General features: G+C 34.8%; 1 pseudogene; it reads right to left on the bottom strand.

The window, feature by feature from the left end:
• Positions 1-612: 612 nt before the first annotated feature.
• Positions 613-12,209, bottom strand: part of LOC105083664 (flavin reductase (NADPH) pseudogene) — a 105,498-nt pseudogene continuing 93,901 nt past the window's right edge.

Here is a 12,209-nt window from a genome sequence, read left to right as displayed (position 1 = left end):
TCCTTATGTTTTTCCTTTGTGTGTGAGTCAAAACAGTCAACATTCTGCATTCCATGTTGGGTTACCCTGACTTCCTATCTGGTTTTGGGGTGGGGGGTGTTTTTTGGCATGCAGGAAAAATTACCCTTTAAAATGTCAAGTTCTAAGGATTATGCTGAATGCATACAGTCATCTCTCCACAGTGGACTGAATACAATACACAACTGTTCCACAAATCCCCTTATGTTACCCTTCCATTATCATCCCCTCTCCCAAATTTACAGTATCAAGCAACAACTGTTCCTGTAAATTTGCCTTTTCTAGATTCCATTCCTATGAATGGACTCATACACTAGGTAACAATTTTTTGAAGTATAATTAACTTATAATATTATGTTAGTTTCAAGTATACATAGTGATCAGATATTTTTTACAAATTATGCAACATGCAAAGTTATTACACTATTATTGACCATATTCCCTGTGCTGAACTTTATATCTCTGTGACTTAATAATTTATTTTATAACTGGTAGTAATAAGTTAATAATAAGTTATAAGGTAATAATAAGGTTTTTGGGTTTTTTTGGTTGTTGTTGTTTTGTTTTGTTTTGTTTTTATTTGGAGCTCTTGGCTCAAGATTGACTGCTTCCTTCCTTTATTTTTTGTTTCCCAGGATGCTGTCCTCCTGGACCGGGCGGAGCCCTAGTCATGCTGTTTTGTGTGGGTAGGGGCTGTGCCCTGTTGAACTCCTCGGTGGTAAGGCTGCACAGCATAAGGTGGCCCTGGTCATGTTTGGAGATGACCCTTGAGGGCCCTTGTCCACTCAGGGTCACTGAACAGGCCCCAGTCAGTGGCCGGTCTCCTAGGTGTGGCGGCATCACGACCACATACTTCATGCCCGACTCCTGCAGGATTTTGTGCATCCGAATGTGGTCATCGTTCACATCTCACAGTCTTGGGGTCACCTTGGAAGGGTCCCACAATAGGAAGGCCGAGGCTCAGGCCACGACTTTGTCCATGCCGTGGGCCTTCATGGCGGCCACAATGTTCCGGGCACCCTCGGACATTACCTGTACAGGACATTGCCGGTGCCCAGCAGCATGATGACAGCATCATGCCCAGCCACGGTCTTGTCCACAATTGCTGCCTGCTGATTGTCGCCCACTGCCACGTGGTCCGGCTGTGGCCCCTCTGAGGGCAGCCTGGAGGTGTCTTGCACCAGCACTGTCACCTCATAACCTGCTTGCCCGACCTGCGCCAGGGTGGTGAGCCTGGTTTTGCCAGTTCTTGACGGCCATGCTGCGGGTCACTGGGGCTCAAGGCTGCAGAGTCGCAGAACACGCGGGAACCGACTGGCTGCTGGGTAGTTAGTGCCTCTTAATCCCCTTCACCTTTTTCACCTGTTCCCCCGCTCCCATCCTCTCTGGGATCCTTGTATCTGTAAGCCTGTTTCTGTTTTGTTATATGTGTTCATTTGTTCTGTTTTTTAAATTTCATGTGTAAGTGAAAGCATACAGTATTTGTCTTTTCTGTCTGACTTAATTCATTTAATATAATACCCTCTAGATCCACCCATGTTGTCCAAAATGGCAAGATTTCATATCCCTTTATAGCTGAATAATATTCCATTGCATATATACTTCAAGTCTTTTTTATCCATTTATCTGTCATGGACAATTAGGTTGTTTTCATTTCTTGGCTTTTGTAAATAAGGCTGCAATGAATGATATTGGGCAGTATACATCTTTTTGAATTAGTGTTTTTGTTTTCTTGGGATGAATACACAGGAGTAGAATTGCTGAATAATATGATAGCATTATTTTGCATTTGAGGGGGAAACTCCATACTGTTTTCTACTTCTTGTATTGATCATTTTATCACTGTATAATGCCCTTCTTTGTTCTTTGCTGTAGACTTTGTTTTAAAGTCTACTTTGTCGTGAGTATTGCTATCCCAGCTTCCTTTTCATTTTCATTTGCACGGATTATCTTTTTCCATCCCCTCACTTTCCGTCCGTGTGTCTTTAGGTCTGAAGTGAGTCTCTTGTAGGCAGCATATGCACGGGTGCTGTTGTTGGGTTTTAATCCAACCAGCCACCCTATGTATTTTGATTAGAGCATTTAGTTCATTGACATTTAAAGTACATATTGACAGTTATACACTTACTGACATTTTGTTATTTGTTTTCCAGTTGTTTTTGTAGTTCTTCTCTGTTCTTTTCTTTTTTCAGTCTCTTCTCTTGTGGTTTGATGATTTTATTTAGTGCTATGCTTATGTGCTTTGCTCTCAATTTTTTGTGTATCTGTTGTAGGTGGATTTCAATTTGTGGATATCATGGGCTTTATATATATATTGATCTATGATTATATGTACTTGTTTTAAACTGGTATAGTCATTTAAGTTCAAACACATTCTAAAAGATACACATTTTTATCCCCCCACCCAAGTTTTGTGTTTTTGATGTCATATTTTACATTTTCATGTCTATCCCTTAAATGTTTACTGTAGTTACAGTTGATTTTACAATTTTTGTCTTTTAATTTATTTAAGTGGTAGGTCCATAACCTTTGCTATATATTTGCCTTTACTAGTGGGATATTTTCTTTCCTATAATTTTTTTTTTCATTGAGGTACAGTTGATTTACAATGTTGTGCTATTTTCTGATGTACACCATAGTGATTCAGTTATACATATAGATATTCTTTTTCATATTATTTTTCATTAGAGATTATTAAAAGCTATTGAATATAGTTCCCTGTGCTATATAGTAGCACCTTGTTGTTTATCTGTTCTGTATATAGTAGTTTGTATTGGCTAATCCCAAACTCCTAATTTATCCCTCCTCCCCTTTCCCCTTTGGTAACCATAAATTTGTTTTCTATGTCTGTGAGTCTGTTTCTATTTTGCAAATAATTTCATTTGTGTAATTTTCCTATAAATTCTTACTTCTTATTGTAGCCTTTTCTTTTCCAGTTAAAGAATACCCTTTATTGCTTCTTATAAGGGTATTTTAGTATTGGTAAACTACTTTAGTTTTTCCTTGCCTGAGAAATCCTTCTCTGTCCTTCAATTTTGAGTGATAAAATTGCTGTGTAGTGTATTCTAGATTGTAAGATTTTCTCTTTCAGCTCTTTAAATATATTATGTCACTCCCTTCTGGCCTGAAAGGCTGCTGCAAAAAAATCAGCTGACAGCCATATGGGGGTTCTTTTGTATGTTACTCTATGTATTTCTCTTGCTACCTTTAGATTTCTCTCTATCTTTAACTTTTGCCATTTTAATTATGATACATGTTGGTGTGGGTTGATTCAGGTTCATTTTGTTTACAGCTCATTGCGCTTTCTGCACCTGGGAATTTTCTTTAAGCAGCAGGAAGTTTTCATTCATAATTTTATAAAATATATTCTGTACACCTTTTTTTCTTTCTTCTCTGGGATGCTTATAATGCAAATGTTTGTATGCTTGATGTTGTCCCAGTCGTCCCTTAAACTATTCTCATTTTTTAATTTGTTTTTTCTTTTTGTTGTTCTGATTGGGTGACTTTCATGATTCCATCTTCCGTATCACTTACACATTCTTCTGTATCACCTAGTCTGCTGTTAATTCCATTTAATGTATTTTTCATTTCAATTATTATATTCTTCAGCTTGGAGTGGTTCTTTTTTATATTTCCTAGTTCTTAGTAAAAATTCTCACTGTGTTCATCTATTCTTTTCCCAAGTTCAGTTAGCATTCATATTACTACTGCTGTGAACATTATCTGCTAAAGTATTTATCTCTGTTTCATTAGGTTTTCCTTTTATAGGTTTTTTTCTTGTTCTTTCATTTAAAACATATTCCACTATCTTCTCATTTTGTTCAAAAATCTCCATATCTGTGAAATTAGGTGAACAGTTACCTATCTCAGTCTTGAAGAGATGTCCTTGTGTGACAGCATCCCTATACAGTCTGCAGGTGACTAATGGCTTTGGTGGGAGAGTTGGATCTGAAGTGAACATGGGTCATATCTTTGCCTAGGATGTACTAGCAGCTACCACATTGGGGAGGTAAGGCTGGAGGTGGAGGGGCTAGAGTCAGAGACATGTGTGAGCCAGGAATTCTCCAGTCTTTAATGGTACTCATCATTCTATTGAGGGTGTTGGGAGGGCCCAAGGTGTTGGATCAGAAGCCCTGAGGATTGCGTCTGAGCTGGTTTCATTACAAGTGTATGCACACTCCTTGGCAATGGCACTTCTATCTTATTGGAGAGCAGTACTAGGAGTGAGAGTGGCTAGAGTGGGTTCCCAGTATGGACTGGGGTGTGTACTAGGTCAGTTGTGAGAAACCAGCTAAAGCCCTAGTCAGTTTTCAGTCTGCTTTCTCTGTTCTTAGGAGTAGGCAAGCATATGTGCATTGCTCTTCACAAGTGGAGTCTTGGTTTCTTACAGTCCTCATGTAAGTCCCTCTGGTTTTTAAACCAGCTAAGGGGACTCATCTTCCCAGTGTCAGACCCCAATATGTGATAGAACCTCTCACTCCCCAATGGAGGAACTGCGAGACTGTAATACCCACCTCCTCTTCGATGACCCTGCTAAGGTGTGGGTCCCAACCTGATCACTTCTCCTCATACCAAACTCCCTATCAATCTTTTTTACAGTCTTGGTTGTTGAAGAGATTTTCTGCAGTTCTCAAGGGTGATTTTGGCAAAAGTTGCTCCATGTATAGATATATTTTGAAGTGTTGGTTGGGGAGGTAAATTCAGCACACTTCTACTATGCCATCTTGATTGCTATTCCATACTGCTTTCCCCAGTGTCTGTACCAATTTACATTTCCACCAATAGTGTGTGAAGTTTCCCTTTTCTATGCAACCTTGCCAACACTTGTTATTTGTTGTTTTTATAATAGCCATTCTGACAGCTGTGAAGTGATCTCATTGTGCTTTTGATTTGCATTTCCCTGATGATTTGTGATAATGAGCATTTCTTCATATGCCCGTTGGCCATCTGTATGTCTTCTTTATAAAAAAATTCTTATTCACGTCCTGGCCAATTATTTAATCAGGTTTGCTTTTTTGATATTGAGTTGTATGAATTCTTTATGTATTTGGACATTAAACCCTTATGAGACATATTCTTTGCAAATAGCTTCTCCCATTTTGTAGATTGCCTCTTAATTTGTTGATGGTTTTCATCACTGTGCAAAAGCTTTTAATTTTGATTTCATCCTATTTCTTTATTTTTCCTTTTGTTTCCATGACTGAAGACAAAGATCCAAAAACAGATTGCTAAGACTGACATTAAAGAGCATATTGCCTACATTTTCTCCTAGAAATTTAATGATTTTCAGGTCTGATATTTAAGTCTTTAATTCTTTCTGAGTTTATTTTTGCATATGGTGTGAAAAAATATTCTCTTTTCATTCTTTTACATTTAGCTGTCCAGTTTTCCCCAAACCAATTGTTGAAGAAATGGTCTTTCTTCTATTGTATATTCATGCCTCCTTTGGTGTAGATTAATTGATCAAATGTGCCTGGGCTTATTTCTGGGCTTTCTGTTTTATTGCATTGATATATGTGTTGATTTTTTGCCAGGGCCACGCTGTTTTGATTATTATAGCTTTGTAGTATATTTGAAGTCAGTGTGATAGTTCCTGCTTAGTTCTTTCTAAAGATAACTATGGCTGTTCTGGGTCTTTTTTGGTTCCAAACAATAGTAGGATTATCTGTTCTAGTTCTGTAAAAAAAAATGCCATTGGGATTTTGATAAGGATTGAATTGAATATGTGGATCTCTTTGGGTAGTATGGACATTTTTAACAATATTTATTTTCCAATCTATAAGCACTTGTATATTTCCACTTATTTGTGTATTATTCCATTTCTTTCATCAATGTCTAATAGTTTTCAGAGTATTAGTTTTCACCTCCTTGGTTAAATTTATTCCAAAATGTATTTTATTCATTTGTATGTGATTGTAAATGAAGTTGTTTTCTCAATTTCTATTTCTGGTAAATTATTTTTAGTGTATATAAATACAACAGACTTTTGTATATTAATTTTGTATCCTGCAACTTTACTGAATTTATTTATTAGTTGTAATAGTTTTGGGTAGAGTCTTTCATGTCTTTTATGTGTAGTATCATTTCATATGCAAATAGTTTTACTTCTTCCTTTGGAATTTGAATGTTCTTTATTTATTTTTTTACCTAATTTCTGTGGTTAGGGTTTCCAATACTTTATCGAACAAAAGTGGAAAAAGTAGATAACCTTGTTGCATCCCAAGATCCTAAGTTTTGATCTGAGAGGAAATGCTTTCAGCTTTTTACCATTGAGTATAATGTTAGCTATGGGTTTGTCATAAATGACCTTGATTATGTTGAGGTATGTTCCCCTTATAAACACTTTACAGAGAGTTTCTATCATGAATAGATGTTGAATTTTGTCAAATGCCTTTTCTGCTTCTATTGAGATGGTCATGCAAAATTTTCCTTTGTTTTGTTAATGTGGTATATTGTGTTAATTGATTTGTGGGTATTGAACCATCCTTGCATGCATGAAATACATCCCACTTAATCATGGTGTATGATCCTATTAATATGTTGTTGAATTTTGTTTCCTAATATTTTGCTTAGGATTTTTCATCTATGTTCATCGGGGATAGTGCTCTGTATTTTTTTGTTTGTTTGTTTGTTTGTTTTTTTGGTTTTTTTTTTTTTTGTTTGTTTTTTTGGTAATGTCTTTACCTGGTTTTAGTATTAGGGCAAGTTTGGCCTCATAGAATGAGTTTGGAAATGTTCTTGCCTCTTCAATTTTTTGGAATAGCTTGAAAAGATAGGTATTAACTCTTCTTTGGATGTTTAGTAGAATTTACCTGTGAAGACATCTGGTCTTGTGCCTTTGTTTTTTTTGTTTGTTTGTTTTGTTTTGTTTTGTTTTCATTACTGATTCAATTTTATTAGTGGTAATTGTTTTGTTCATATTTTCTATTTCTTCCTGATTCAGTCTTAGAAAATGTTATCTTTCTAGGAATTTATCCATTTCTTCTTGGTTGTCCAATTATCTTGATGTATAATTGCTTATAGTAATCTCATATGATTATTTGTATTTCTGTGATATCATTGTAACTTCTCTTTCATTTCTAATTTCATTTTTTGGAGATCTCTCTCTTTTTGAGCTTTATTTTTGGGGCCCTCTCTTCTTCATTTGTTTGGCTAACAATTTTGTTTTATTTATTCTTTCAAAAATCAAGCTCTTAGTTTCAATGATCTTTTCTTTTTTAAAACGTATCTAGTCCATTTGTTTTTACTCTAATATTATTATTTTCTTCTTTCTACCAACTGTGGGTTTTGTTCAAAACCTTTAGGTGTAAAGTTAAGCTGTTTATTTGAGATTTTTCTTGTTTTTTGAGGTAGGGCTGTATCACTATGAAGTTCCTGCTTTGAACTGCTAGATGTTTGGGGGGCCTGTTTCTAAGATGGAAATCTCAAAAGTTGAGGAGCCAGAAGTTGGTTTCAAACTCTTTACCCTTTAGGAAGAAAATGGGAGTTGTGAGTTCCCTTCTGATTATATACTGCTGTGCTGGGTGAGATTTATGATGATGAGAGTGTGTTTCAGCCTTTTCTACCTGAAAGCCTGGGTATTTTCTCATTTGCTTGATATGCAGGAGTCACTCAGCTAGTTTCTGAATTTCTTTCAGAGGGAATTTCTCCATATATAGCTGTTCATTCAGTGTTTTGTGGGGGTAGATGAGTTCAGGAGCTTCCCATGTTGCCATCTTGGACTAGAACCTCAAAAACTTATATTATATGAGTTAAGAGAGTTGACCTTTGTTCCTGGTTCAGTTGCTAACTAGTTATATAGGTTGAAGCATATCACTAAACCCCTTAGTCCATCTTCTCATCTATAAAATAAAATTTGTGAAAGGATTTATATCCAATGTTAAAAATTCTGTGATTTTGAATGATAGAATTTGAACCTAAGAAAATTTTCTTTGTAAGTGAAGATATCTTCCACTGGGAATTGGAGCTAACTAAAATAATAAAATTGGAAAAACAAAGGGTAACCTCATAGAATAGCCCAAACATGTTTTTTAAAAAATTAAAGTAGCCTTTGGAAACTCTTAATAGCATATTTATAGAATAAATTTTTGAATTAGTTAAATAAGAAAGTGCAACAATAGGAAGATTTTTGTTAAAGACTATGTAAATGAGTTTCAATCCAAGTTAGATGATTTTGGATACAACCAACTCAATAATAAATAGTAAGAGTTGTAGAAAGGGTTACTTATAAAAAATTACAAAAAGAGAATGTCACAAAGACTTGCATTGAAGAGTTGTGATCAGCATAAAGGTACAATTGTCTGGAAACAAAACTCAAGAATGCCCAAAGTGCACATAATACACTAGATTAAAAAAAAATTCAACTGTGAGGGTAAGGGACCCTAGATGTGAAACATGGGGTACATTTATCCCATTGGTGTAGCTGACAAAGTGCATCCCTTGTAGAGTGACTCCAATAATTACTGATTATGGTCAAGTCATTTTAACAAGTCACACTTACAGCCATATCCTTGTTACAAATCTGTGATAATATTAAAATCTCAACAGAGTGGACATAAATTTTCTCACCTTTGTTGAGTAAGTAAATAGCTAAACTTGAAAGGAAGAATTTAATTAAATCCATATTTGATTGTGCCAGCTTTAGAGAGATTATTTTAACTATTACAGTGCTCATTTGTGTGCTCGTTGTGTTACTTAAGTTTTTTGAACATTTAGGAGAATGACATTTTAGGCTCATGTTTTTAATTTAAAATACTGAAGAGAATTTGATTAATTAGAAGTTTGAAAATGTTACTTCAGTAATTAAAAACATTTGATTTGTTGTATTATGTGTCTGATCAATTGTGCATTAATTATAAAACTAATAATGATAATTATTCTCATTCTTGAATAATTATAGTTACTAAAACACCATAATAATTAAAAAGCCGTAATAATTGCCAATGCAACCAGCATAGAAGCAGTACTACACCCAAAACTGAATGACTTTAGAACGGCAACAACTATAAAAAATAAATAAAAATTACAGTAATTATAAGGAGGGAATATATATTTAAAATTCTTCCAAAAATAATTGTGAAGAGGATACATTATATTTAACTACTTATTTGAAGCATCCATACAATTACATCTAAGAACAAGTATCATTTGTTCATTGTCGATGCATATAAACATTTAGGTAATTATTGTTAATATATCCTTGTGAAATCTGTGATAAAGTTGGTTGAGAAGGTCATTTTGACAAGATCTAAGAAGAGATTTGGTGGAGAGAAGATACCCTTAAGTTGAAAATTTCCTAATACTTTTCAGTCTTTCTCTTTCAGTTATGACCAAAGGTAGATTTCCCCAATATGCATTCTGTCAACTGACATAATTTAAAAACAAGTAAAGTTATTGATGATGATGATAATGATTGTACTGTTACTAGTTTAGGCCTTGGACTTCTCTGACTGAGTGTCTAAAAGTATCTTTCTTCTAAGATATATAGCTATATTTGCACAAACTTTTGTTTAGCTGAAGACAAGTAGGCAATTTGAAGCCTAGATGTTTGACATTTCAAAGGTGCATAATCCAACCAGACAGGAGTAAAGAAAGGGAAAAACTGAGCTTGTTACATTTACCATTTGTCCTACTTGCATATAGAACTTTATTGTTACTTTGCGTTTATTATGTCTATGCCTTTCAAGTACACTCTGAAGCTAAGTGTACATAACATTAAGTCAAATACTGATAGAAGAAAAATTGCTTTCCCTAAACAAATTCATTATAGACAATGGAAAATCAATCCCCAAATGGATTGTGATTTGCTGTTCAGTTTGCTGTGATAGTTACAGCATTGCTGTTGGTGTACAAACACACAGATTATAGCAGGTCATCACATCTTTCTATACACCAACACTCTCCACCTTGTTTGTCTCTTGCAAATGTTCTATTGACTTAAATAGGGCTAAGGAATTTGGGACTATATTTTCTTCTTTGAGTTATGGAATTAGTTATGAAAACATTCACTTCACCAGGAAGGGAAAGAGACTCACTTAGCTATATCTGCAAGTTTAATCATGTGGTTAATTAATGGAAAAGTCAATCAGAAAAAACAATGCAAGAGTTTCCCAAGCCACCCCTATGATATGGAAAACCTGCCAGCAACATCTGGAAAGTTTTGCATGTGGATTTTTACTGGTTTATGCTCCAGTCCTCAGTTCATCTAAATGATATTGCAGTCAAGGATACTCTGTGTTCAGTTCCCAGGCCTCATATTCAACTATAAAGAGAACATGGCACACTCCTTTTATTCACAAGGCCAAGTGGCTGTCCATTTGCCTTATGACATTCAAGGTGTCTATCAGGGAAGCAAAGAAGACTGGTCTTATTCTTGTGGAAATACTTAAAAATATTTAAATACAAACTGATATTTTGTTAGAATTTTGCTTCCATAGGTGACAAGTGGGAATGAAGAAAGAAAAAGTAATAAATTACAAAATATACACATCCTTTGAAGGACAATGAACCATGGTCTTTCTGACTTTCCCTTCCTAAAATACTTGAAGAATATAACTTCAAATTTCCCAGGGAAGTCATACCCAATAACCATTGAGATAAGATCTATTTATTACATGTTTACTTTTTAAATTTATAAACAGAATATCGAGCCCCTAGTATTTCTCTAATTATCAACTTTTATATTGCCAAATCACACCCATTTTTCTATATTATGTCAAAAGTGTATGTTAGTTGGCACAGAAATGGAACTGTGCTGTGCAGATGAATATATCTCACCATCTTTACAAATTATAGATTAAGACCTTTTAGTTTTGATGCATAAAGGTAAAATAATTATAAAATACATTATATCAAGAATAATAATTATTGTTTAGGTAATAATAATTTTCAAAGGGGAATAATCAACTAAAGAAAAGAAATAGAGGATTGGATTTTCCTGAAAAAGGAAATATTTTTCCCCAATGGATTCTGATAGTGAGATTATATGACAACCACAACATATTTGTTATACTTGCTAAAACCACATGATAATCTCAATAGATGCTGAAAAAGCATTTGTTAAAATTCAACACCCATTTATGATAAAAACTCTCACCAAGTGGTTAGAGAAGGAACATATCTCAACATAATAAAAGCTATATATGATAAACCTACAGCCAGCATAGTACTCAAAGGTGAAAAACTCAAACACTTCCCGTAAAATCTGGGACAAGACAAGGCTGCCCACTATCACCACTCCTATTCAGCATAGTCTTGGAAGTCCTAGCCACAGCAATCAGGCAAAAGAGAGAAATAAAAGGGATCCAAGTTGCAAAAGAAGAGGTAAAAGTGACAATATACACAGATGACATGATACTATATATAGAAAACCCTAAAAGGTCCACACAAAAACTACTAGAGCTGATCGAAGAATTCAGCAAGGTAGTAGGTTACAAGATTAACATACAAAAATCAGTTGCATTTCTTTACACTGATGATAAATCAACAGGAAAAGAAAGCAAAGAAACTATCCCCTTTAAAATAGCACCCAAAGTAATAAAATACCTAGGAATAAATCTAACCAAGGAGATGAAAGAATTATACATCAAAAATTATAAACCATTGATGAAAGAAATTAAAGAAGACTTAAAAAAAGGGAAGGATATCCCACGCTCCTGGATTGGAAGAATCAATATTGTTAAAATGGTCACACTGCTCAAGGCAGTCTACAGATTTAATGCAATCCCTATCAAATTACCTAGGGCATATTTCACAGAACTAGAACAAATCATAATAAAACTTATGTAGAACCATAAAAAACCTAGAATTGCCAAAGCATTACTGAAGAAAATGAAAGAGACTGGAGGAATAACTCTCCAAGACTTCAGGCAATACTATACAGCTACAGTTGTCAAGACAGCATGGTATTGGTACAAAAACAGACATATGGACCAATGGAACAAAATAGAGAGCCCATAAATGAACCCACAAACTTTTGGTCAACTAATCCTCGACAAAGCAGGCAAGAATACACAACGGAATAAAGACAGTCTCTTCAGCAAATGATGTCGGGAAAACTGGACATCAGCATGGAAATCAATGAAGCTAGAACACTCGCTTATACCATACACAAAAATAAACTCAAAATGGATCAAAGTCTTGAACATAAGACAAGATACAGTAAACCTCCTAGAAGAAAATATAGGCAAAAC

The sequence above is a fragment of the Camelus bactrianus genome, chromosome 14 (assembly GCF_048773025.1).
Source record: "Camelus bactrianus isolate YW-2024 breed Bactrian camel chromosome 14, ASM4877302v1, whole genome shotgun sequence".
NCBI classification, from domain to species: Eukaryota; Metazoa; Chordata; class Mammalia; order Artiodactyla; family Camelidae; genus Camelus; species Camelus bactrianus.
This window is presented reverse-complemented; position numbering and strand designations above follow the sequence as displayed.